The sequence below is a fragment of the Rhinolophus sinicus genome, linkage group LG06 (assembly GCF_036562045.2).
Source record: "Rhinolophus sinicus isolate RSC01 linkage group LG06, ASM3656204v1, whole genome shotgun sequence".
Classification (NCBI taxonomy): domain Eukaryota; kingdom Metazoa; phylum Chordata; class Mammalia; order Chiroptera; family Rhinolophidae; genus Rhinolophus; species Rhinolophus sinicus.
This window is the reverse complement of record NC_133756.1, coordinates 164121542-164148959: the sequence shown is the minus strand read 5'-3', so window position 1 is coordinate 164148959 and position 27418 is coordinate 164121542. Positions and strand designations below refer to the sequence as shown.

The window sequence follows — 27418 nt, the reverse complement described above, 5'->3', positions numbered from 1 at the left end:
GTTTCACAGGATTAGCTGGATCGCAGGCAGCCCAAGTGACTGCAGAAACCATGCTCTTACCTTATGGCGCCTTCTAGAGAAAGGCCCCCAGGCTGGGGCAGGCTGCGTCTGCCCAGGGCACACGGCCCCGGGGTTGGCTTCCCGGAATCTGGCTCCCAGCCCAGGACACCGGGGCCCCTCTGTGCCCCGGGTGCTTCCTTAGGCATCCAGAGCTGTTTCAGAACGCTTCACAATTACGATTTCAGTCTCCCAGGAATCCTGAGCGTGTCTAAAAATAGGCAGCCTTTGAAGGTGAACATTTTTAAGTAGTTCAGTGATTTCCTTATTCTCGATGGGGGACAGTGAGGATCAGTCTACAAGGGATGCTTTGGAAGATTCCTAGAAGCCCATCCCCGCTTCGGTGTTCCCAGGGCTGTGTAGCCCCACCACAGTCAATTTGGGGACATTTCCATCCCCCTAAAGCCCCGTAGCCCTGAACAGTCGCTCCCCATTTGCACCCCCCCGTCCCAGACCCAGGCAACCCCTCTTCTCCTTTCTGTCCCGGTGGATGTAACTCGGATCATTCCATGTACGTGAAACCACACGGTACGTGGTCCTCCGTGCCTGGCTTCTTTCCCTGAACGCAGTGTCTTCAGGGTTCACCCCCTGCCGTGCGTCCTGCGGCCGGGTAATAGCCCACTTCATGGACAGACCATATTTTACTTATTTGTTTGTCAGTTGATGGACACTTAGGTTACTGCCAGTTTTTGGCTGTTGTGAACGGCGCAGCTGAGGGCATACTGGTGTACACGTGTTTGGCGTGGACACGTTTTTATCGGTTTTAGGTGTTTGCCTAGCAGTGGGATCGTGTGTTCCGGGTGACAGGGTAGTCCTGTTGAACTTATTTTCATTTGTTTTGTTTTGCACAATGTACTTCTGAAAATAATAAATCCTTGTCTTTTTAAAGTCGTTGCAATTGTAGGAAATAATACAGAGCCGCCCCTGTACCCTGTACAGTTTGCCCCAGGAGTCGTATCTTGCAACACTGGCCCGTGTTCCAGCAGGCAGGACACTCCCATCACACTGGGATTCCTCGCGCTGCCCGTGACAGCCACACAGACTTCCTCCCGCCCCCTGTCCCCCCAGCTTGTCACCCCCTGGCAACCCCTAATCTCTTCTCCATCACCATAGTTTTGTCACTTCAGTAATTACCCAGGAATGGAACACACAGTGAGTGACCTTTTGCGATGGGCTCTCTCTCTCACATGGCTCCGCAGGCTGTCGCGTGCAGCCCCGGCTCCCTTTCTTCTGCTGAGTTGCATCCCCTGTGCATGGAGCATCTGCCCTCTGAGGGACTCTGGGGTGGTTGGCAGGTTTGGGCTACTAGTGGATAAAGCTGCTATACGCATTCGTGTGAACATAAGCCTGCACTTCTCTGGGATATGTGCCCAGGAGTGCAATTTCTGGGGCACATGTCGCTGCAGGTTGAGATTTTAAAGAACCGCTACAGCATTTTCCTGAAGGGCTGTACCATTTTGTCCTCCCACGAGCCATGCATGAGCGAGCCACTTGATCCATTTCTCACCGGTGTTGTGATATCTCATTGTGCTTTTAATTTGCATTTTTTAAAAAGGCCAATGATGTTGAGCATCTTTTCAGGGGCTTATTTGCCACCGAGCCTTCCTCCTTTGCAAAATGTCCCTTTGTGCCTTCTGCTCATGTTTAAATTGGATCGACTGTTGTTGTTGTTTTAAAACTGTTGAGTTTTGAGAGTTCTTTGTATTCGAGACATGAGTCCTTTGTTAGGTAGGTGGTTTGCAAACATTTTCTCCCAGTCTGTGGTTTATGTTTTCACCCTCTTAACAGGGTCTCCCGTAGAACAAAAGTTTTTATTTCTGACGGGGCCCAGTTGATCAGCTTTTCTCTTTGTGGATTGTGCTTTCAGTATCAAGTCCAAGAACTTCTTGCCTAACCCTCGACCTGGAAGGTTTCCCACTATGAGTTGTTGGTGTTTTTCTAAACGTTTTATGGTTTTACATTTGACTTTAAAGTCCATGACCCATTTTGAGTTAATTTTTGTATAAGGCTTAAGCAGAGGTTCGTTACCTTGCCTCTGGACATCCAGTTGCCCCAGCTCCATTGGTTGAGAAGGCGATCCTTCCTTCATTGAATTGCTTTTATACCTTTGTCAAAAATCAGTTGTAGGTCTCTTTCTGGGCTCTCTATTGAGTTCTGTGGATCTTTACGCCTATCTTTCCCCCCAAATCCCATGGTTTTGCTTGCTGTAGTCATATAACTAAAATTGGGCAGAGTGATTCCTCTTGCTTTATTCTTTTTCAACATTGTTTTTAGCTATTCTTGTTTCTTTGCCTTTCCATGTACATTTTAGAATAATCTTCCCTATATGTACAAAAATGTCTTGCTGGGATTTTGGTTGGAATTGCGTTCAATCTGTCAATCAATTGCATTCAACCTTCTATCAGTTTGGGAAGAGCTGGCATCTTGACTGTTGAGTCTTCCAATTGATAAAACAGGGTATGTGTCTCTACTTAGATCCTCTTTGATCTCTTTCACCAGTGTTGTGTGGATTTCAGAATGCAGGTCTTGTATGTGTTTTGTTAGATTTACACCAAGTAACTTTTGTGAGTAATTATAAAAGTGGGTTTTTAATTTTGGTGTCCACGTGTTCACTGCTAGTGTGTGGCAGTACAGTGGATTTTTATATGTTTATCTTATATCATGTGACCTTACTCAATTTATTATTTCTAGGAGGTTTATTATTAATTTTTAGATTCTTTAGGATTTTCTAAAATCATGTTATTTGCAAATAGAGAATTTAAGTTCTTCCTTTATGATCTGTATGCTTTTTATTTCTTTTTCTTGCCTTATTGAGTTGGCTAGAACGTGCAGCACTACCGTGTTTCCCTGAAAATAAGACCCCGCTGGACAATCAGCTCTAATGCATCGTTTGGAGCAAAAATTAATACAAGACCCGGTCTTATTTTACTGTAAGACTGGGTCTTATATAATGTAATATAATATAATATGCTACCAGGTCTTATATTAATTTTTGCTCCAAAAGACGCATTAGAGCTGATTGTCCGGCTAGGTCTAATTTTCGGGGAAATATGTTATATTCGTAAGAGTGATGGCAATAGCCATCCTTACCTTGTTCCCGATTATGGAGGGAAAGCTTTTAGTTCTTCCCTCTTTGTAGTTATATTAGCTGATGCTTTTTTTGGTAGCTGCTCTTTATCAAAGTGGGGAAGTTCCCCCCTTCCTATTTTTGGGAGACTTTTTGTCATAGATGGATGCTGAATTCTGTCAGATGCTTTTCCTACGTTAATTAGTATGATTGTATGGTTTTTCTTCTTTAACCTGTTGATAATAGTGTATTACATTGTTTTATTAATTTTTTAAAAAAATATTGAACGAACCAGCTTTGCATCCCTGGAATAAATCCCATTTGGTCGTGGTTGTGTAATTCTTTTCATATGTTGCTGAATTCTATCTGCTAATGTTTTGTTAAGGAATTTTATGTCTCTATTCATGAGGGATATGGAACTGTAGTTTTCTTTTTTGTACTTTCTTTACCTGGTTTTAGTATCAGGGATGTGCTTGTCACATAAAATGGATTGGTAATATTCCCTCCTATTCTAGTTTCTGGAGGATATTGTGTAGGGTTGGTATTAATTCTTCTTTAAACATTTCATGGAATGCTCCAGCAAAACCATTTGGGTCTGGAGATTTTTTTCTTACAAAACTGTGAGCTTTAAAATGATGAACTCAATTTCCTTAATAGTGACAGGGCTCTTCCAAGTACCTATTCAGTATTGGATGAGTTGTGACAGTTTGTGTTTCTTGAAGAATTGGTTTATTTCATCGGTATTGTCAAATGTGTGTGTGTGTAGAGCTGTTCGTAGTATTCTTTTATTATCCTTTTGATGTTGGCAGTGTCCTCTGTTTCATTCCTGGTATTGCTAGTTTGATCTTCTGTCTTTTTTCTTTGTCAGTTATGCTAGAGTTTTGTCAATATTATTGACTTTTACAGAGAAACAACTCATTATTTCATTTACTTTACCTTTTTCAGTGTCATTCCACCCCCTGCCCCCAAGATTGTTATTTCCTTCTTTCTGCTTGCTTTGGGTTTTTTTGTCCTCTCCGTTTGCTGGCTTCTTGAGGTAGGTTCTTAGAATTTGATTTGAGATTTTTTTTCCTTCTGTGTGCATTTAGTGCTATAAATTTCTGTCTCAACACTGCTTTAGCTGTGTCCTCCAAAGTTTGATATGTCTTATTTTTATTTTCATTCAGTTCTATGTGTTTTTTAAAACATGTCCTTTGAAATGTCTTCCTTGACCCGTGGGTTACTTAGAAGTGTGTTGTTTTAGTCTCAAAGTATTTAGAGATTTCTGTTACCTTTCTGTTAGGGATTTGTGGTTTGAGTCTGTTGTGGTAACAGAACATACTCTGTATGATTTCATGTCTTTTAAATTTGTTGAGGTTTTAAGACTCTGGACATAGTCTACCTTGGTGAAGGTTTCACGAGCATTTGAAAAGGATGTGTATTCTGCTGTCGCTGTGTAGAGTGTTCTATAAATATTGCTTAGATCCTGTTGGCTGATGGGATGGTTGGGTTCTTCCATATGCTCGCTGGTTTTTCTGTCTAGTTATTTTATCAGTTTTTAAGCTAAGGCTGTTGAAGTCTCCAACTCTTAATTTTGGATTCATGTCTTTTCCCTTTCAGTTTTGTTCCTTTTTGCTTCACATAGTCTCCTGCTCTGTTGTTTGGCACCCATGCATTTAGGATTGCTGTGTCTTCTTAGTGGATTGCCCTTTAATCATAATATAACGTGCCTCTCTGTGGTAGTTTTCTTTGCCCTGAAGTCTACTTTATCTCATGTTAATACAGCCATGCCTGCTTTCCTTTGGCTAATGTTTGCACAATATAACTTTTTCTCATCCTTGTACTTTCATCTTCCCTGTGTCATTATGTTTGAAGTGAATATTTGTAGACTTCTTATAGTTGGCTCTTTTAAAGCCTTTTTAAATCCACTCTGCCAATCTCTATCTTTTATCTGGTGTATTTTGACCATTTACGTTTCATGCAATTACTGATACATTAGGGTTTAAGTCTTCCATTTTTGGTCTGTTTCATTTCTTTGTTATGTTTTTCCTGCCTTGTTGTGGGTTATTTCAGTATTTTTTTAGCATTCCATTTTGATTTATCTGTAATTTTGTTTTGGAGCTTTGTGTAACTTTCTAAGTGGTTGCTGTAGGCATTATATCCTGCACACATAACTATCACCATCCACTGTGATACCAGTTTGAGTAAAAATATACAAACTTTGTTTCCTTTTATGTATCTTTATCCTCTCTCTTTATGTCACAATATAAATGTCTTAAACATTTCCTCTAGCTACATTTCAAACCAACTCAGATTTCATTATAAATTTTGCTTCAGCTGTCCAACGTAATTTAGAAAATTTGAGAAGGGGAGGAAAAATTATTCAATTTACGCACACGGTTGTTTACTGTGTTCTTTTCCCTTCTTGATGTTCCAGGTTCTTTCTGTTATGGTTTCCTTTCTGTTTAGAGTTTTTAGCCGATCTTTTAGGATAAGTCTGCTGATGACAAATTCTCTTAGTTTTCCTTCATCTGAGAATATCTTGGTTTTCCCTTTATTCTTACTCGATATTTTTGCTGGACATAGAACTCTAGACCCATAGCTCTTTTCTTTCATCTCTTGAAAAAGTTTGTGCTACTTCCTTCTGGCCTCCATGGTTTCTGACGAGAAATACACCACCACTTCAGTTGTTTTCCCCCGTCTGTAAGGTATTTTTTTCTCTGCCTGCTTTCAAGTTTTTTCTTGGTCATTATTAGTTTTCAGAAGTTTAATTCTGATGCATCTTGGTGTACATTTCCTTGACTTTATTCTTTGAGGGTTCAGCTTCTTGAATCTGTAGATTATGTTTCTTGCCAAATTTGGAAAGTTTTTGACCATTGTATTTTTGAGTACTTTGTCTTATTTACCCCTCTCTTTCTTTCTGGGACTCCGATGAGTCGAATGTTGCATCTTTTGTTACAGTCACACAGGTCCCTGAGGCTCTATTTATTTTTAGTCTATTTTCTTTCTGTTGTTTCGTTTGGGTAATTTTATGTTTCAGGTTCTAGATCAGTGATCATTTATTTCTTCTATCCCCACCAATCTCCTCTTGAGTCCATTCACTGACTGAGTCCATTCAGTTATTGTATTTTTCAGTTTTAACATCCCCACTTGTTATTGTTCTGTTTGTTTGCTGAGCTTTTTCTCTTTCTTTGTGAGGTTTTCTGTGTTTTTTTTTCTTCAATCTGTTTCTAGCATGTTCATAATTGCTTATTGAAGCATTCTTATCTTGACTGCTTTAAATGTGTAGCTGCTTCTGACACCTCTATCAGTGATGGCTCCTGCTGGTTGTCTGTTTTCCATTTGAGATCTTCCTGGTTCTTGGGTCAATGAATGATTTCCAGTGGAAGCATGTGCTTTTTCGTATTATGTTATGGAACTGTGGGTCCTACTTAGACCTTCTGTTTCAGTTGGCTTATCTCTTTGACACTGCTCGCACACGTAAGGGGGCTGCTGCCGCGTTACTGCCAGATGGAGGTACAAGTCCAGGGTCCCCGATTGACCTGCTGTTACCCAAGGGGGAAGCATCTTGTTGCTGCTGGGGGGTGGTTGTGGGTTCCTGCTCCCCGTGTGGTCTCCACTGGAACCGTGGTGGGCGTGGCCTCATTATTGTTGGTGCTGGAGAAAGTCCTGACTCTGTGAGTCCTCTTCTGATACGCCAGCCCAGTGGGGTGAGGGTGGGGTGCCTTGTCAGTGCCATGTGGCTGTGGAAACCCAGGCTCCTGTGTGGCCTGTGCTAGCACAACAGAGTGACAGGAGCATTTGGTAGCACTCGCTGGTGGGGATGAAAGTCGCAGCTCCCTCCTTGGCCTTATTTGACACCACCCCAAGGGGGTTTGGGGAGCCTCCTTCCAGTCCCCCAAGGGTGGTGTCCAGGCTCCCTACTCGGCTCTGCCGTTTTGGGTCGGGGTTGGTAGTGTGGGTGCACCGTGTTTCCTGTGGTGCCTGGCTGGGGTTATTGTCTAATCATATTGTCTTGTTAGGCTGCCATGTTGCTGGTCCCTTCGCTAGAGAGAACAGTCATTTGTTGCAGCCTTTTTTGTCGGCTTCTGCTGCTGCTTCTGGGTTTCCAGCATCTTCAGCACCACGTCTGGGATATGAGGCAAAGAGCCAACCCAAAGGACTGACTGCCCTGTGTTTCCTCCGGTGCCACGGCCCCTGGCCTGGCTGCCTTCTCCTCTCCACCTTTCGAGGCATAGGTCCGATTTCTCTGCAGCATCCTGAGATTTTAGTTGTTCCTTCTGGGAAGAATCAGGGAAAGTGTGTGTACTCAGTCTTTCTGGAAGCAGAGTGTCATCCCTGGTTTTCAGCTCAGAGATGGCAGGATCCACCTGAAGTGACATTCTGCCTCTTGACAGCCTCTGACCATGTCCTGGTCCCCTTATTTTCACAGCTCTGGAAGCCACTTCCCCCCAGCCTCGTGCCTTGGCCCACTGGAGTGCACACAGTTCCTGTTTGAAGGACTCTTTCTGTGGGGCCCTGTCTGCCAGCCTCTCTGGTGAGTTACAACATTTGCTCCTTTGTCACCTGCGAGCCAGTCGCTGTTGACACGGTGTGGTCCCCTAACCCCTTTGCCCCATGTCCCGAAGACAGGCCCTCATGGTCAGGCCCCCAGTTTTGTGTTAGGGTAGGGAGAGGGTGGCTGGAGTTACTCGTGGTGCTGGGGAAACAAAGCTGCTTGTTGGTGCCCAGCTAATGTCACCTTGAGGGGACTTAGTGAGACCACGGCTCAAGGCCCCAGTTTTGGCTTTTTGTGTCCACTCAGCGCTGTCCTAGCTGCTGTGCCCATTATGGACTTGGCTAAGGAGAGATGGTGGAGGGGGTGCCACGGGTGCACTTCTCCATTTTTGCATAGACCAGGGAACATCTGTTTGTGCCCGGGTGCAGGGAGCAATGGAGGGAAGCCCATGACCTCTGGTTCCACAGAATCAAGACATGCCCTGAGCTCACTGTCTTGTGCCCTGTGCCGTGTGGAGCTCTTACTGTTTGCTCCACGGGTATCATTTTATCTGTAACAATGGCTTAAAATCGGAGTTTGCGGAACGCTGCCTGAACGTGGATGCTTACCATGACTGACTTCGTGAAGAAAGTGGAATTATCGCCGTTCGCAGGCGAGGAGGTGGGCTGCCAGCAGGTCGATGCCTTCCTCACGCACTCCGCGGTGGTGCTGAGAACTGCCCAGGCTCCGCACACGTTGGCTTCTTTCTGATGCCACGGCCTGCCTCCCAGCCTGTCCCCTGTGTACTGGGGACCACAAAAGGAAGATACATGAGGTTCAGACCCCTCTGGGCAGTGTTTCTCAATCATTTTCTATTATCGCCTGTCCAAGAAGATATAGACAATGTTTTCCTAATTGTCCACGCCAGTGAAATTATAATACTGTGGAAATCCTATGAAATGATAATACTATGAAAATTCTGTGTATATGTTTATATACACACACTGCTTGTATATCTGGGCTTTGTCCTGAAAACACTGAGACCCCAATGAGAGTGCGTGTCCTGGGGACATAGTACCTACTGCAGGCAAGAGCGGAATGTTGGAGCCCCTGCTCCCACCCTGGTCCTGGTCACCATGGGCTCTGGGGGTCGCCTGCTAGCAGCTCCGCAGAGCCCCGTCCTCTCTGAAATCCAGTTTGGACTCCCTCGTTGCCCTTGGCCAAGCCTTTCCCCGTGTTCCGTCCACGTGGCCTCTGCCCTTCCCACCCCCACCCCCGCCCCTTTGGGCACGGACAGGCGTTTTCTGGCAGGGGTAGGGCCTGGGTCTAGGCTCTGTGGAGCTGTGACGTAGGCAGGGCCTGTCTCCAGCTGATGGAGATGCTGCTCGCTTGTCAAGGAATCACCTGCTTGAACACTGGCAGGCACGCGGTCCCCGCTCATTTACAGGCGCTCAGCTGAGCCGTGTCATTTGGGTCCACACGAGAGCGCATGACTCTGGTGGAGGATGTGGTCCGCTCCTTTGTTCTAGAGGCAGGAGAGGCTCAGAGAGAGGACCCTTCTGCAGGCTCCTGGGGAGGTCCAGGTGCTGGTGGAACCACACGACGCTGTCAGTAACGGCTGCCTTTGACCTCCTTGGCGTGGCGCTTAGCGTGCATGGAGAGTGGCCTCTGGAGGCAGAGCTGGGGTCCCGCGGGGCACTGTGTTTCTGCCTTTGGGGACATCTGCCTCAGGCCAGCCTTGGTGGTTCATGACCAGATCAAGCCTCTGTCAGCCTCGGTGGGCACCCGGGCCCTCTCCCTCCTCCGGGTTTCTTCCTGAGAGAAGGACCTTGATCCGAGCTTCTGCTTATCACCGTTCTGGGGTCGGTGATGGCGTGCTGCCCCGTTCCCCTGGAAATCCTTTGGCAGGGCTGGGCCTCAAGCTTGTTCTTAGAGAACTGCTGTTGGTACCCACATGGTGGGGACACTCAGTCCCCACCATGTGATTGCCATCGATATACAAGGGGACAGATGGCAAGAAGCCAGTGTGGGCAGCTCACAAAGGCTGGGAGCAAGTTTATTGTCACCTTGGTTTGCAAACCAGGGCTCTTTGTGCCACACAGGTGGCCATCTCCAGGACGGGGAGTGGCTGTGCATTGGGAGGTTGGCCCAACAAGAGCTTCCCAGGGCCTCAGCTGGAGGAAGGATGGCGGCCCTGGGGGTGTGGACGGGGAAGGTCTCGGTCTCTTAGAGGCTGATCTGTGGACTCAGGCCGTGCGGGGGGGGGGGGGGCAGGGGGGGGCGGAGCCGGAGGCAGAATCATCCATCAGGCCAGGGTTGGTCTGGGTGCTTTTTCTCCGTCTCAGCTGCATCCTCAGGTGCCCCAGTTCTGCCCCCATGGAAGCCACAAAGGGACCCTGCTCCTTAGTGGCCTCCCAGTGTCCTAAGGGCCTCCATTCATGACGAGCTCCCCCTGTGGGTGCCTCATGTCCGCCCTACAGTGTCATCTCACAGTGGAGACAGTTATCATGTAATAAACCTGCGTGGGTTCAGGGTTTCGAGCCTTTTGTAATGATCACCTCCCACCGCCACTCAGAACAAAAAAGGAAACTCCCCCTCGCGTGGTAGCGTAGTAGCCCGGGTATCGTCTAATTAGTGGCAGCGGGGCTCCAGTTGGGAGTAACGGAATTAATTTACAGTGTTATGAAGTCTCAGGACCACTGAAGATGTTAGATGGACTGAATTCCAGGAGTCCGTTTTCCTGAAGTGCTCTTTGGTGTTGCTTTAAATTATTTTTCCCCACCCGAGGATATAATGAGACCGCCCTAGTGACGAGTCGGCAGGCACCAGAGGATGTCTGACATTCTGGGCGACCTTCCCGGGTGGAGATGTGAGATCAGACGGGATTCGCAAGGACAGGGCGTGGGCAGGAACTCGCTTCTTCCATGGCAATGCGCAAGTGATGTGATTCTCCCACAAGGGCGCCTCGGGGGTCAGTGGCAAACGATGGCTTGTGGGCCAAATCCACGTTTTTCTCGTGGAATCACATTCCGTTGTGTGGACGGACCCCCAGGGATGTTACGTACCTGCTCATCATCCCTGATGGCATGTGGGCTGTTAGGCGTAACGCTGCCATGGACACTCCTGGACGGGTGTTTGTGTGGACCCAGTTTTCACTGCGGCTGAGTACAAACCTCCGTGTGGTGTTTCTGGGTCAGCTGGTAGCCCGGGGTTTGACCTTGGAAGGAGCTGCCAGTCTGTTTTCCTAGTGGCTGTGCCATTGTACGTCCGTCCCCACCAGCATTGTCTGAGGCTCTGATTTCCCCACGCCCGTGCCCATGCCTGTTACCGTCTGTCTCCTTGATCCCAGCCGTCCTGGTGGGCCTGAAGGGCTCTCATCGTGGTTGTGACCCACTGGACTGGTCGTCAGCAGTGTGCCCAGTGTGTGGTGCCCTGGGAGGGACGGCCTCTCCCCGGGTCTGTAGTCCCGCCCCCAAATGTCACAACTGCACAAAGTACAGAAAATGAAAGACACGACAAATACACTTTGTCTGAAAAGCTGCTCACATGTTTCCGTGGGAGTTGGCGGGCTCACAAGAACCAGAAAGGGAAGGTCGCAGATCTGCTCCAGAGGAGCAGACAGTGTCCGGGTGCTCACGCTGGCCTTGCCCTGTGTCATACTGCGTGCTGGGGACGCTCTGATATTTCAGAAACGCTGTTGACGCCTAATGCCCCAAATGGCACATGTGATGACTTAACCCATGGCAAAGTGACAGCACTTTCCTTATGCAGTGTCGGAATCTCCGTGTAACAAGAGTGTGGTCACCCTCTCTGGTCCCCAAATCCTGTCCCTGGGGATTTATCCTGAGAGAAGAGTGAAGTGGGTTTGTGAGCCTAGATGTTCCACTTGGTACCATTTATGAGAGTGAGAAATTGGAACAAACTGTTTTCCGGAAGAGCGGAATAAAGGAATGAGGGAATCTGGGTGCCGTGATGGAACTGTGGGCAAAGGCTGAGTTTGTTGGCGCCTCTGTTCCCCACGTCAATCTCACTTCCAGCCCTGAGGCTGCTGGGTGTGTTTGCCGGAGCAGGTGAACCCGCGTCCAGGTGTGGAATGAGGCTGCTCTGGCTGGAGCCTGGGTCTTCTGTCTGCTGAGCCCGTGCCGAGTGGGTGGAAATTGCCCAGTGGAGCGAGGCTGATAGATCCAGCCTGCTGGGAAGACAGGTGTCGGAGGTGATGACTGAATCAGATCATATTAACGTGAATACAAATACAGGTATCAATTTCAAATGGAAAGTATCAGGTACCATGCCTGGAATTTCTAGGGTGGTGAGACCACACATTGTCAAGGGATGAATTTACAAGACAGCCCCCAGTGACACCTTAGGACTGAGGTGTGCAGCTGAAAGTCCCCTCGGAAGGTGTCTAACCCAACTGTTTGTCACATTTGAGGGTCACAGAGTTGTGAGCATCCGATGAGAGTTTTATGTGAAAAGTGTGCGTCCACGTGTGCACCCACAGTCTTGCACACGATTTTGGCAGGATTTATCCCCTTTCCCCACTAAGAGCTTTTGGGCAGGACTGTGACCTCTCCATGGCTGTGACGGATTCTGAGAGCAGGTGGGACCCCACGGAGGCCGAGCTCACGGTGGTGCTGTGTGACATGGGAAGGCCGACACCCTCCCGCACTGCGCTTGGCTGGTCCCCGCGCACCACCCTCCTCTCCAGGGTCATGTCAAAGCGAATCAGCATCCCGTTCCGCCACGCACACCCCATGGGGGCATCTGTGCGCACGTGGGTTTACTTGAGGCCAGAAGTGGGCTGGGTGCATTCTGATGGGCCCGGTTGGGGTGCTCCCCATCCAGTGCAAACGTGACTTGATCAGAACAGCACATTGCAGCCCCCGCCCTGCCGCCCACCATGTTCTGCCATCAGGTCCCCAACAGTACTTGGCAGACACATTTCTCACGCCCTGGGGATCGGCTTGGCTCCGGCTTCCAGGCTCTGCCCCCTGTCTGGCCTGTTCCTGACCAGCTTCCTCAGTCTGGGGTGCAGTGAGGAGAGTCAGGGCCTGAGAGGGAGTTCGTCATGAAGCTCGGTGGACTGGATTTGAAGGACTGGGCTGTACTCTATGAGTTTCCCCGACATCAGGGCGCGTGTCCTTCCTGTTAGGCACTGGTGGTGATAGAGCATCTCACTTCTCAAAATACCTTTACCTGGGAACGTAAAGGTCGGGCATCCTCACGGCATCATGACATTTCTTTTTCTTGATATTCCTGGCCCGTGATATGCCAAAATTTAGTAAACTCTTGTCTCAACCTCAGTAAGGGTGTATGTGTGTATATGTGCATGTGCATGCGTGTCTGCGTGCATGTGTACTTGTGTGTGCGTATGCATACTGTGGCCTCTGGTTGTTTCACGTTGTATTTGCTGAGCACTCATGTCTAGGGTTTGTGCTGAGTGTCTTACTACGTTGTTTCTGTAAGCCTCCCACCAGGCTTTCCGGGTGGGTGGCATTAAGCCCATTTGACAGATAAAGAAACTGAGGCTTGAGGTTAAATATCTCGCTGGAGGTCACACACAGGGGGAAGCAGAGTCAGTCTTTCTTGTCCCAAGATGGCCCCGTGGCCCCTTTGCTGTGCCCACCTCGCTCTCCCGTGAGCTGCTTCGAGGCGGACTGTCTCATGCCTGTCTGGGATGTCCCCCCACTCCTTCCCTGGACTCCACGAGGGAGGGTGGGGAAGCCCCGCCTTGGCAGCTAACATCCACTGGAGCTGCTGGGGTTTGTAAAACAGCCTCGGAGTAGGGTTTCCGGGTGGGACTCCGTCCCTGCCCTTGGACTTCCACCTCTGTGCCCTCTCCCTGCATGCACGCCCCTGTTGGGGCTCCCTCTTCCTGGGGTGGCAGCTCCCTGCCCTGGCCCTTTCCACCCACCTCACCTTGGTCCCCCAGCCACACCTGCCTCACGCCTGGAACTCACCAAGCACAGCTGCGTTTGCTTTCTGTACCCCTCCTGGGTTAAAATACAGCAATGCTGGTATAGGTGGACCTCCAGGCAGCTTTCTTCATATTTGGATTCTAGGCTTTTTATTTTTTAAAGCTTTTCAAAGTTTTCCTGGGGAGCCTCCAGACGGCCACCCCAGCATATCCTCAGGACTCTCATCTCTTTCTCTGTCTTATTTTTTTAATGGAATTCATTGAAATTCTGGTAAGGAACTCAAAAGCAGACAGGAACGAATACTGAGGGACTCTTTACTGTCACCCAGCCTTTCAGTCTGGAGAGGAGCAGTGCCCATGCACCAGGGGCCTACCTTCCAGAAAGTTCTGGCTTAGGGCTTCAGGGGAAATGGGTGCTGAGAATCGGGAAACAAGCACTAGAAGAGGAGAGCTGGTTCAGGGAGAGGAATTGGCCTCTGTCACCCTCTTCTTGGCAGTTAGTGTTGCTTCCTGGATGAAAACGTCACCTGTATTTCAGCAAAGCACTGAAAGTACTTAGAAACTTGCTAATTTTACCTTTTCTTGGATAGAACAAGGGAGAAATCAGAGACGATTAATTGTAAACCTTCTGACCTGGGGTTGGTTTGACCTAGCTCAGACTGTTGGAAATAACATTCAGGGTGTTTGGTTGAATCCAAATTGTCCCTTTTTTTTTCTTTGTTTTTTACTGTTGATGTTTTTATTATATTACAAATATAAGGAGACTGAGGGTCCCCAAATATTGTTTGCCTAGTTAGCAAGCAGGTATTTAGGAAGCAAATGGAGAGACACTGTAATTTTTGCTGTGGTTCCATAGGTGCTCCTATGAAAGTAATGTACCGTATTTTGCAGTGTATAATTTGCGCCCACGTTTTTCCCCCCAATTTTCAGGGAAACAATCTTTTGTTTTAATTTTTTAATTCAAGTATTTGTTTACATTTAGGTATTTGTTTTTTTGTATTATAAAGGAATTTTAGCGTTTATTTTTTAACATATTATGGTACAAGAAGTTTTATGTAACAAATAGTTACAAAACACAAGGACAGATACATGGTACAAGAAACTTTATGTACCGGTAACAAATTTACGATATTTACACATCATAGAAGGCCAAGAACTCTTCCTCATTGCAAGTTCGTCCTAAGTTCAACAAAACCGATTACCGTATTCCAGGATATTATTTTGCATACGGATATTGTTATTGATTTCTAGTTACACTTTTAACTCATAAGCATAAATAAAAGCATTAAAAACACTTATATAGATATGGAATTAGTACTACCCATGTATTACGTTCCCCTCACAAATTTCGGCAAAAAAGTGCACATTATATATGGCAACATACGGTAATTTACCTGTCAGAGCATAGCAGGGATGGGGGAGGGGCTGCTGGCCCCACGTTCTCTCAGTATTTTGCCTCTGTGTCTGTTTTATATTTCCTCCTTCCCGCCAATGGCCACTGCACACGCGTCTCCTGCTGCTCGTTCTCCCGGATGTTCTCAGAGAGCGCAGCCCGTCTAACAGGAGCTGTAACACTCATGGGATGGATTCAAAGTAATGTCTGATTAAAGTCGCAGGGGACTGCCAGGCACAGCGAATGTGTTGACGAGTTCCCGCCCGTCAGGGTGTTTTCTCTCTTGTGAGCTCAGCTCTCTGCAGAAATGGGGACGGAAGTCCGAATGTACCTGCCAGGGTGTCAGGGAAAACGCAGAAACTTGACATTGACACCCCGTCCTGCGCTTCCTTACCAGTCACACCTACTGGCGCAGGTGACACGAGCTGGTGTGGAGAGTTCGTGTGTTCATTTTTCCCTCTTCTGTTCCCTTCAGGAGACACGGAGGGTCCCCACACAGGCCGGCTCAGGACACAGACAAATCGGACAGGGGTCCCCTAGGATGGGGGTATGGGGCTGGCAAGACCATTCGTGCTGACTGGAGCCCCTTCTTCCTCTGCTGCATCCCGGGGGGCACAGATGTCGCCGGGCCTCTCTTGTCTCCCATTGCCCAAATCTCAGTGGCCCCCAAAATGATTCCGATGTGGCCCTGTGGGCACCCCTGCCTCCAAGTGACCCTGCCACTCCCCTGCCACCAACATGCTAACGAATGGTGCCTCCCTAATCCAGAATTCCAGATTGGCTTTAAGGGGCTTGGTAGTTTGGGGTGGGGGCATATGCAGATCTGCCTCTTTCCAGAACTTTCCTCCTGGTGGAATTTAGCGATATTCCCCAGGTTTCCCACCCACATTCGGGAACCTTTGGGCAGCTGACTTACCGTCCTAAAGTTTAATCCTAACAAACAGATGTGAGAAGACCCAGAGGGAGAATTGCTCTCTTGGGCGTGCAAGCAGGCAGACGCTGGTCAGAGGGAGGGGACGGTCGCCCCGTGGACGGGAGGCTGTGGCCATGCTGGGCTCTCGGGGCGACGGACGAGCTCTCCCTCCTACCGGGTTGGTTCATGGGAACCCAGCAAGAGTGAGTACATGGGGGCTGGAAGGAGGAGGTCCCTGCAGGAGTGTGTTCTGGGCCCGAGGCAGAGCCGGGTGTGTCCCTGGTCAGGGGTTGGGGAGGCTGGCGTGGAGGGTGGCCTGGTCATCCGCCAACAGAGAGGCTGTGATCGTTGGGTTGTCCGATGGCCCAAAGCTGGCAAGAGTGACGACAGAGGTACAGGATGGAGAATGGGAGACCAGGTGAGAGCTGGCAGGACCTGGACACTTCTGTGATCCACCCTCTGGCCACACCCGACGCAGATCCCCGGTCCGAGGAGGGGCGTGTGGGCCTGGGACTGCCAGGGCATGTGGGGACGCAGGTCTTTCCTCCCTGGCTACTTCCTGTTGCACCTCACTGGGGTGCCTTCATGGAAAGGAAGGAAGGGAGGGTGGGTGCAGACATCAGGCGACAACCCGTCAGCCCTGAGCTCTGTCCTCGGAGGGGCTGGGTCACATGCCCCATTCCTCTTCCTGGCGCCCCCGTCAGCAGTCCCGCGATGAGCCGGTGGGGAGACGGCATTTTCTGGGCATCTGCTCCTGCTCCCTTCCCCCAGACTCTGGCTTACCAAAGCTCGAGTGAGCTTTCCTCATTGGCAGCAGGTCGGTGGGTGATGGATAAATAAACTGGTCCAGCCAGACAGCGGAGTATTATTCAGCACCAAAGAGAAAGGAGCTATCAATCCATGAAAAGACATGGAGGGACCTTAAATGCATATGACTATGTGAAAGAAGCCAGTGTGAGAAGGCCACATACTGTGAATCCAATGATGTGACATTCTGGGGAAGGGACAACTGTGGGGACAGTAACAGGATCAGGTTGTCCAGGTGGGGGAGGGGTGAATAGATGGAGCACAGAGGATTTTTAGGGCAGTGAAAATTATAATGGTGGATATCTGTCAGTACACATCTGTCCAAACCCACAGAAAGTACAACTCCAAGAGTGGACCTGATGTAAACTGTGGACTCTGGGTGACAATGACATGTCTCTGTGGGTCCATTAATTATAATAAATGTGCCTCCCGGTGGCGGAGGCTGTGCAGGTGTGGGGGAGGGGGCAGGGGGGCGATGGGAAATCTCTGGACCTTCCTCTCAAGTTTGTTCACTTCAGACCCTGAGTGGGAACCCGCTGCTCTAAAAATAGTCTAAGAAGCAAACAAGACGACAGAAATGTTCCTTCCTTTTGGAAGAACATGTGTTGAAATGAAATTCCACTCTCTTGGCTTTGTCCTCGTGGCATTTTGCTGTCCTCTCACATCTTTAATGCCTGTGACACTGTCCCCAGCAACACTGACACAAGTGGTCACAGGGTCTGTGCATCCTGAGCTGGGTCGCTGGCTGTCTCTTCCGCTGCAGGTGGTCAGAATTCCATACAGCAAAGCCTGATGGTCACACGTGGGCTATTTTCCCTCCATGGTCCCCGGTGACTAACTTTCTTCAGTGGCACCCATGGAGGCCAGCACTAGGGACAGTCGGCTGGCGGTCACATCTGTTCTCTCCCTCCCTCTGCAGGCTGCCACCTGGAGAGAATGCACTTTTTAGAAAAGTCCTGGAGAACCAGGTCACCTCTTGCCACCTGTACCTGTCTCCTTCACGAAGTGGCTCTTACTGCGGCCATGACCGGAAGGAAGCAGATGGCCGTGAACTGCAGTCACCATGGCTGGAGGGCGTCCTCGGGCCCTGCGCTCTCCTTAGGTCACATCCACCCCATTCCGGGTCTGGGCTCTTGCTGCCCATTTGCGGAGCTGCAGATGCTGGCTGCATTCACTCCGTGACACCAAGTTGTTGCTGAGTGTTTTGTTTTCTAATACACAGGCTGTTTTCATCAACTGTTTTACATTGATTTGAGTCTGACTTTTGTGTGGCATTTGTTTTATTAACAAGAATCACAGAACTTGTCTCCTAATTGCAGTTTACATAGCGTGTGTGCAGACAGTGTCTGATTTAACCGTCATCACTCTGTCTACTGAGAATCAAAGTTCCATGTGACGGGAGAAGGGGCTGAAGTTCAGAGAGGTCTAGGGACTTCCTCAAAGCCACACAGCAGGTGGCAGGCAGTGCCAAGACTGGAATGCTGTCCCATGGGAAAGTGACACCCCAGGGGCATGGCCCCTTGTTGGCCGTGGTGGGATGGCAGCTGGCCAAGCAGAACAGGATGGAGTTGGCGGAAATGGGCACGTGCAGTCATCAATCCTGGGACGGCTCTGAGCCCAGCAGGATGAGCCTGCCACGGGTGTGTGGGCATCAGAAGCTACGGCCGTGGCTGCAGGCTGCAGAACCACCTCTGCCTCCGAAAACCCTGCCTTCTCTGAGACCTCGCTTGCTTGTAGACACCTGGCTTCTGCCTTCTGAATTTTGAATGTCACACAAGGACAGCGGCTGGGCGGGAGAGTCTGGTCTTGGCTTTCAGGCTGTGGCATGGAGTAAGCTGTGGCCAGGACTAGGGTGGGAGTGGAATGGAGCCCAGTGCTGGCCAGGGTCCCTTTCCTCTCCACGTTCCCAGACTGATAGCGAGAGGGTGGAAAGTTCTGACCGAGTCCTAAGGAAGAAGGAGCCTGTTTCCTGTGGTTCTCTCTTGGGGATGCAGAAACCTCCCTTGGAAGCCCCATAAGGGACTTCTCCTAACGCCACATGTGCCACCTCTGCCAGTGTCAGGCTGGGAGAACGGGCTGTTTTACTGAGAGCTGCAGGCTCCCTCCACCAGGTGAGGTCCTGTTGGGAAGGGTGCCAGGTAGGCCGCCCCAGTGCCCACTCCACTCGGATCATCCACAAAACTCCTAACATGGAAAGGCAAAAACGCGAACTCAGGTTTCCGTCCACGAAGGCTTGCTGTGAGGCCGATGCGAGATGGCGGCTGGTCAGGTGCTCTGTGAACTGTAACTCGCTGGACGTCACTAGCAGTTGTGGTCTCTGTGTGCAAATAGGGGCGGCTCTTTCATCGGAGTTCACAGCAGGGGAGCTCGCCTCCCAGCCCTTAGGGCCCAGGTTCGTCATTAAGTCCCTTTGCTTTAAATGCCCTTTCCTTGGGCCAAGAGCGGATGGCAGATGAGGCTCAGCAACTTCCTTCCGGTTAATCGAGCTGTTTCTAAAAAGCCCACCCAGGTGCCCACCCAGGTGCCCGGTAGGGAACAGAGGCCAAGTCCAGGATGGAGAGGGTCCCTGGCCTGGGGATTTACGGTGCAGTGGAGCAGACGGGATTTGCACAGTTGGAGAGACAGAGCAAGACGGTCTGTGAAGGCCGGGCATCCTAGACCCTCCTGTGCCACCTGACTGAGGCTGGGTCAGCCAGCCCTGAAGTTGGTGCCACCTGCTGCCTGGTGGAGTCTTGTAACCTCCCTACCCCTGATTGGGAAGGGCCAGAGATTTGCTCAGTGAATGAAATGCTTCCGAGGGTTCCGCATGCGGCAGCCGATGGCATGGACTCACCTAACTGAAAGGCTGTTCTCCCTTCACTTCTGTTACAATTCTCAGCAGAATGGACGCTCTCTGGCGCAGGGAGTTTTGTTGGCTTTGTTCAATGGTGTGTCCCTTAGGGAGAGAGCTAGGCTCGCAGTCTGTGCTCAGGTACTTGTAGGAAGGAAGGGATGGCTCCTCCGGGTCTTTCATGGGAGAGCCCGGGTTTGCCTGCTGGAGCCTTGGCAACTTCTAGGGTGTACGCTGACTTTCCTTTTTGGCAGAGAGAGGCAGAGGCGGGCCGAGCGCCCTGGCTGGATGGCAGTCCTGAGCTAGAGCTGCAGAGCCCTCAGATCTCTCTGTGGCTGGCTTTCCTTTGTGGCAAGCAGATTGCCAAGGCGAGTCTCTTATTGTTCCCCAGGGGAAAGTTTCCCACCCACAGAAGAGTATTTTTGGTTATTTGTGATTTCAGAATTAGTCGTTAATTTATTGGAGGTACCCATCCAAGAACCGAACTTTCTCAAAGCTTGCAAATGTGATTTACAGCCGTGATATTTATGAATCTGGCTGATGAGAGGACACACTAAGAGGGGGGCCTTGCTAACAGTGGGATCTTGTGTACAAACTCAGATTCCCTTAAATTCTGACAGGAAGTTCTGTTCGACGTATTTAAGTATTCTTGTAAGTCTTAATTACGCTGAAAATGGGGTCGGGGTGGGGGTCTTATGTTCTCTGAAACATTCTACAAATGTTTTCCGTTTTCTTAAAATTATACTTTCAGAGTAAGATCTCATGTCTAAATCTGGTTTGGTTGCATATTTTGACAGTAACAAGACTAATTTTTTAGGCAGTCTTCAGTGCCAAGGATAAACAGGTACATTTCTGGATTTAATGTCCCATACTAGTTAGGTGGCTTTGGTGGCTTTCTTTATGTCTGTCTCTAGGTTTAAGCCTTCTTGGGGTGACTGCACATTGACTCACCAAGGAGACAGACCAGCCCCAGGCGGGAAGACCAGGGCGTGTGGCCAGGACCAGGCTTTGTGTTTGCCCCGGGGTCCCGCCTGCAGGTGACGCTCTCCTAGCTCTGGCGGGTTCCTAAGTCAGAGGCCCGGCTCCTGCTGCAGTTAGAGAAGCCGGCATTGTTTTGTATGCAGTTTGTAAGAACGTTTATAGCCTACTTCCTCCATCCTCCATCACTTGGTACCGGTTTGCATCCCTTGGGCTCTCCTAAGACATTTAAATCACCTGCAGGTTGGCTCTGAAGACACTTTATGGCCATTTCAGCAGATGCTTCACGCCTGTCTGTGTAACAGCTTGTAATTTTTATGGTCCTGGAATTCTGAGATCTTGCACAGCTCTCTCTGCCTGGGCCGTGCCTTGGAACCTGCCTGTCCCGCCTTGGCATGGCCCCTCGGATCCAGCAGTGCAGTCATGCTTACTGGCTTGATTCTGGATTTTCTTTTTAAATAAAACCTGCACTTATAAAAGTGAGGTGATTGAGAGACGTCACCTTGGGGTATGCGGTCCCGTCAGTTAAGGTGGTTGGTGAATAGTTGAAGGTGGAGAGTGGGGCTGAAGCCCACATAGCGTGCCCCCTCCCCACACACACCTCACAGGCTCCCCGGGCCTCAGCCCTAACCCCCGGCCCTGATGCTGGGCCCAGGGAGCACCCTGGCTCACTGCACAGGGTGCCTTCTGTTTCGTTGTATCCATAGCCCAGCCACCTGCACCCAGCCCTCCTCAGATGCTTTTCCTGCGAGTTGTCTGGACACCTGCCCGTCCCATTCACCCCACCCTGGAGTTGGTGGTGATACGTTTGACGATGGTAGTCAGGCTTTGGGGTTTTTGGGGTTCCGTTTGTGCCGTGAGTTCCCTGTAACACAGGACTGGTGATACTCTCGGCCCAACCAATCCAGCTGGCAGTGTCGTCATGGGCCAAGCCGTGTCCTTGTGAAATTCGTGTGTTGCTGTCCTTCCCCAGAGCACGACAGTGTGTCTGCCGATGGGATTTTTACGGAGGTTATCGAGTCAACATGGAGTTATTAGGGGACCCTACTCCAGTGTGACTGGTGTTCTTATAAAAAGGGGAGATTTGGAGACAGACGTGCCCTGGGAGAATGTCACATGCACATTAGGACGGCCGTCTATGCACCGAGGAGAGGCCTGGAGCAGCGCCTTCCCTGCAGCCTCAGAAGGAAGCGGAAGCAGCTCTGCCATCGCCTTGATCTTGCACTTCAGCCTCCAGAGCTGAGAGTCAGTAAATGTTTGTCGTCACCCCATCTGTGGTGCTTAGTTTTGGCAGCCCTAGCAAACTAATACAGGTGCCGAGGGGCCCCCAAAAGGATGGAGACCTCCAGGGGAGAGCTCCCAGAGGGAGGCTGTGGTATCCAGGACACCGCGAGCCGGCCGGCCGGACTCCAGGCCTGACTGCCACGCCAGTGCCCTCCGACCTTGGCGGGTGTTCCCAAGGCTTGGTGTCCTGCTGTGATGGTGAGCCCAGTGCCTCCTCTCTGTGGGGTCAGGAGGTGTTGGAACGTGTAGCTCCAGGTCCAGCCCTAGGATACGGACTAGCTCTGCTGTCAGTGGGTGAGCCTGGGGACTAGGTACCTCTTTCCAGCGGTAAATGCACCTTTGACTGGGCCCTGCTGGAAGGCTGTGTTGGGGCGGCCACGGTATCCTGGGCAAGAATGCCCGGTGGGCCAGGGGAGGGGCGCCCAGCTGGTCTTTTGGGTCCAGCCTCTCACGTGAGTTGAGTCTAACCTGACAGAGGGGCCCGGCTTTGGCACAGCCATGGCTTGGATGTCCCGTCTTGGCTTTACCTGGAGGCATCTGCCTCTCTGGGCACCTGACAAGGTAAGCATGAGAAGGGTTTTATTCTCCCCTTTTCCTAGCACTTTCCTGGTAACAGGTTCGGTTTTCCTGACTTCTCTAAGGCAGTAGGAGAGGCGAGCAGTACAGCTTTCGTGTGAATCGGTGTCTGCCTTTCGCAGGGACATCCCCCGGCTGGAGCTGTAATCTTTCCTAAGAGGCACTTCGTTATTTCTCGGGTGCCTGCCTAGGACTTTGGGAACGAGGCTGGGCGGCTTTCTCTAGGTCTCGCTTTTTCCTGTCACATGTAAGAGCTAATGGCCTCCTGATGGCTTGATAAAAACGCTAGGAAAAAGGCTTAATGAATATAGATTTCCTTGCAATTTGCATTTATTAGGCGAACATTCTAGTAAGGACTGAAAGCAGAAAGTATAAAATTGGATTGATGAAGTCATTTTCCCGATAAAAGCAAGACGGTGCTGTGCATTGTTCCATGAACCTGACCTCTTCATTTACGATTCCTTCGTGAAGGTTCGCGTTCCTGTGGGGACAGCTTGGGGGGGTGGGATAGGTCATACATTACCTTGTTCCTTTCAGAGAGACTGGATTCCAGCCAGCGATTGGGGTGCACGCATCACCTATGTGAGTTGTGATGTGAAGAGAGCAGGTTTGTTTGCTGTGTTTGTGAACAGGCTCACAGATGCAGCCCCCAGGGCATTGATAGGCTGAACCGTGTCCCCCAGAATGACTGCGTTGGAGCCCTAACCCGCAGCACGTTAAGAGGAGACTCGGAAAAGAACCGAGGACGGGGTGTTAGAGCAAACGCCCGTTTGATGGTTTCGGGCCCAGAGCTGTGAATGGAACCATCTCACCATCGGCAGAGACGTGTCCGTGGGACCAGACACATCTCTTCTCTTTCCATCTGTGGTCACTGACTGCTGGCTGTTGGCAGCCATGCCCTGTGGTGTGGCAGCTTCCAGGGATTCAGACCCATCACTTGACTGAGAGAGGAGGTGACCCCCCTGCCCTGACAGCAAAAAGCACAGGGTTCCAGGAGACCTCATGGACCCGAGCTCCATCTGTGGGTTCAGCTTACTGAGACCAGGGGGCCGGCACCCACAGAGTGCAGGAGGGTCGGGGCCCCTAGCTGGTGAGTGAGGGTGTGGAGCGTGATGGATGGTGGGTGGGCCACCTGGGGCCAGCATGCTGCCTTCAGGCCCCGTACCCCAGCTTCGTGTTGACCTTCGAGTACAGCTGATTTCATTGTCTCCACTGGTTGCCAAGGCAGTTCGAGTGGCCTCAGTTATTTCTGTCTTTCAGTTACTCACATACCTGCCTTCTCGTACGTCAGCTATAAATATCAACCGTGTTTTCCCACACAGAAGCCCCCTTCCCTGGAGGGAGAATTCTGTCCCTGGCGGGACCCATGCAGGTCCTGACTGGCAGCCCTGTCTGCAGAGGGCCGGTGTGTTTGGGCGGGGGAGCTGCCTGAGTGGTTCTGGGCCCCCACTGATTCAGGACCAGAGACGGGGTGCAAGGCTGGGCTTGGAAGGGGCTGCTTTCCTCCTGTTCCTGAGATGCACTGAGTCACCCCTCAGCTGGGTGCTGGCTGTCCCCACAGTGGCTTCCTGGAGGTGTTGGAATGTCAGTCAAAGCCTCACTTTGTTCTCTGAGGACACATTGGTTGAAGGCCGGGCTCAGTGCCCAGGGCTGCTCAGCAGTGAGCAGAGACAAACAGCCCCTTTTCTCTCAGAGCAAATTCCAGGCTAGCCGAGAAGCAGATCTAGAATAATGTTCTCCAGTCGCCTACCACTACTTAAGAAACAACACCCAAACTTAGGGACTTAAAACACAATCGTTTACTTGCTCGTGATTCTGTGGGTCGGGCTCGGGGGCAGGTGTGAGCCGGCGTGATTCCTTTCACTCCAGAAGTCCCCGTGTCTGCACGTGCTGCCTGGGGCTTCCTCAGAGCAAGGTGGGCTCAGGCAGTGAGCTTTGGACATGGGCTGATCCCAAGAGGTGGGGATGGGAGTCTTGGCTCTCTGAAGGCACAGAAGTTATGTGGCGTGATTTCTACCATGTCCTGTTGGTTGGCACAAGCCACCGGACCAGCCCTGATTCTAGGAGATGGGAACTAAGACGCCACCTCTTGCTGGAAGGAGTTTGCAGACTTAATGGCCACCAGGACTCCATCACACTTACGTGTGTTTAGTACAAACTGGACAGTGGCAGGCACCTGTCAGGTTGTGGTGTCATGCGGTGACCTCTGAAACCAGCCCGTGGTTACACTCCGACCGCCGTCAGCCGGGGGCTGCGTGACCTTGGGAAGCCTTTGAACCTTGCTGTGCTTTTACTTCCATGGGAGGGCTGTCAGATGGGACACCTTTACCTGCCGCCATCGATTGCTGTCTAGGTGAAATAACACGTGGGAAGCACATGGGCCTCACGTAGTGTTAGGGACGGCTGACGGGAGGCGTGCATCTGCTGATGAGATGGAGCGAGCGAGCCTGGCCTGGTTTTGTCGTGGGTCCCTCCTCTGAGGAAGCGGTGACTCTGCAGTGACCTGGAGCTGTGACGCCTGCCGAACGCTTGAGCCAGGTGTTGACAGACGTTGGGGAGATGGCTGAGCAGACGTGGGCAGGATGGCGAGTGGCTGCTCCAGGTGACCCAGGCCAGAGAGCTGGCCACAGGACGGTGTGTGTGTGTGTGGGGGGGGGTGCGGGGGGGGTTGGCGGGATTTGAGAGCGACTGAGGAGGTGAAGTCGGCAGGGGACGGCTAGAATATGGGCATGTGGCATGTCAAGGCAGATGCCTTAGTTTCTAACTGGGGCGAATGGGTGGTGTGAAGAACTGGAGAGTTTGAGACCTGACCCTCCGGATGGGCCTGCCGGTTTCACAATGCTGCAAGGAGACACGCACACAGCGGGTCAGAGAGGAAGAGCAGGCTTTACCTGCAGCAGAGCAGCAGGCAGAACAGCGGCCTGGTGTCCTGGTCCCCCGAACCCAGAGTCCCACACCACGTGGGGATGCACAGAGGGCTGGCCACGTGGTGTGGCACCCACAGCGGCTGCATCATGCCAGGGAGACGCTGACCTTACGGAAACAGTCTAAACAGGACAGTTAGCATGCCGGCCCTTGGCTCCTGAGGGAAACCCTGTATCTTCTGTTTAGGGTTGAATTGGGTCCCCCCAAGACACATGCTGAGGTCCTAACCCCCATACCTGTGCATATGACCTAATTTGGAACTAGGGTCTTTGCAGCCGATTGGAAAAGATGAGGTCTTAGGGTGGGTCCTAATCCAGTGTGACTGGTGCCCTTAGAAAAGGGGCTCTGAGGGCACAGACACGGAGGGCAGACGGCCGTCTGCGAGCCGAGGGGCACCTGAGGCCACCTGCCAGAAGCCGGGGGAAGGCCTGGAACCGATGCTCTCACAGCTCTCGGAAGGAACATGCCAATGCCTTGATTTGGGGCTTCTAGCGTCCCGCACTGGGGAGCGTAACGTCTGCTGTCTTAGGCCCCCTGGTATGTGGGACTTGGCGATGGCAGCCCCAGGAGACAAGTGCAGCTTGAAGGCTGTTTGCTGTATGAACGTCAGTCGGGGGCGGGCGAGTCCGTGCTTCTCCTTGCTGGGTGTGCAGAAACTCGGGGCAGCCCAGGAGAAGCACCTCCCAGCGGATGGACGGAGGACGTGCGGAACCTGTGATGGGACCAGCGTGGGACGAGTGTTTCCTTTTGCCGGAAGGAAGGCTCTCCGTGGGAGGCAAAGGCTCTGGCCCTGCAGCTGAGCCAGCGCAGGACCTGGAAAATGCAGCAAAGTGGGGCTTTTTCCTCCTCCACAAAAGAGGAAAACCTTCTTACCACCACAGGCGTCCCCTGGAAGGGGGGAGGAAGTGGCACTAGAGGACACCTGGGGGGTTGATGAGGGGTCCCTGCCCGTGGTGGGAGGCTGGACCACACCCATGACGCTAAACCCAGGTGGAGCGTTGGAGCCCTGGGGGTAGAGTTCTTTCTAAAATCCCAGTTCTTCCTCATTCTCGCCCCAGCAGAGGTTGTGGTTCAGCCTATCTGAACCTGATGGGCCTTGGGTCTGAGCCTTTTAAAGCTCCCAGGTGGGTCTGACGGGGTCCGCATTTGAGGACCGGTGGTACGCACCACGCAGCCGAGCCCCCTGTTCTGCACCAATTGCATTCCTTTGGGGGGCGGGGGGCACCTGAAGCTCCCCCAGAAGGGAGCATCGCAGCATCACCTCCAGTGGGCATCTTGTCGGGACACCGTCTCTTCCTAGGACAGCTTCTAGGGCTTTCCTCTTGCTCTGGCCACTCAGGCCACTTTTCTCTGGTACCGACGCCTCTTCTTGCCTTTTGGTGGCTGATCTAAGGTTGCGTTGTCCTGGTCATTCTCGCGAGGGTCTGCATTGTGATTGTCATTCTTCAAGCCCACGTGCTGCGTGCCAGCGGTTGGTGTCTTTGCACTGAAGGCGATGGTGTGCGCCGTGGGTGCCCTTTCCTTCAGGAGCTCACGTCCTAATAAGGAAACCCGGATGACGAAATGCAGCCATTTCCCCCAGATGCAGGGTGTGTAGGGATTGATTATCTGTGCAAGAATAAGGTGTCCCCCAGGCGGCCACCCTGTGTGATCCATCTCAGGGTGAGACGGGTGAAAGTCACCCACTGCTGGGTCTCCCTCCCTCAGGAGGTGCGTCAGTGGGTCTCAAACATCATCGCACAAGAGAGTCCCCTGGGGAGTTAGTTTTGGGGTGTGGCCTGGGAGCCTTCACTTTTTGGAAGCATCCCCCACCCGCCCGATCCACCCTCTCCCTGCCCAGGTCATCCTGGGACAGGCGCTCCGGGTACCACACATGGAAATACCAGCGCCGTGTTTAAAATAAGTTTGAATCTGTGCTCACTTTCGGGCAGAAGTCTTCTCACGGATCACTTTCCTCGGTTGCATCTAAAGAAGCTTGTTGGTAAATCCCTCCCTCCATTTCCTGTGTCGTTTCCAGAACTTATTTCGGTTCCATGTGAAATGTCCTTGGACTGATTCTGGTATATTGTTACAGTTTTATCTCTTCTCTCCTGGTTCCCATCGCTCTGCCTTTCTGTTCTGATTTCTGGAAGATCCCTCAATTTTCTCTCTGCAAACATACTTTTATTTTGCTCAGTGCCGGGCATGTTTGGCTGTTTACAGGTATGACGGGCCC

General features: G+C 51.1%; 1 protein-coding gene across 14 annotated transcripts in view; it reads left to right on the top strand.

Annotated features, from left to right (window-relative positions):
• The window catches only part of SHANK2 (SH3 and multiple ankyrin repeat domains 2), a 457209-nt gene that overhangs the window by 21907 nt on the left and 407884 nt on the right, over positions 1-27418 (top strand). For 13 of the 14 annotated variants that reach the window (XM_074336889.1, XM_074336888.1, XM_074336886.1 and 10 more), the window contains exon 2: positions 7536-7640. The exons of the other annotated variant lie outside the window; for it this stretch is intronic. The gene's annotated coding sequence lies outside the window, so the exon portion shown is untranslated. The remainder of the gene's footprint in view (positions 1-7535; positions 7641-27418) is intronic. 14 annotated transcript variants of the gene reach the window in all.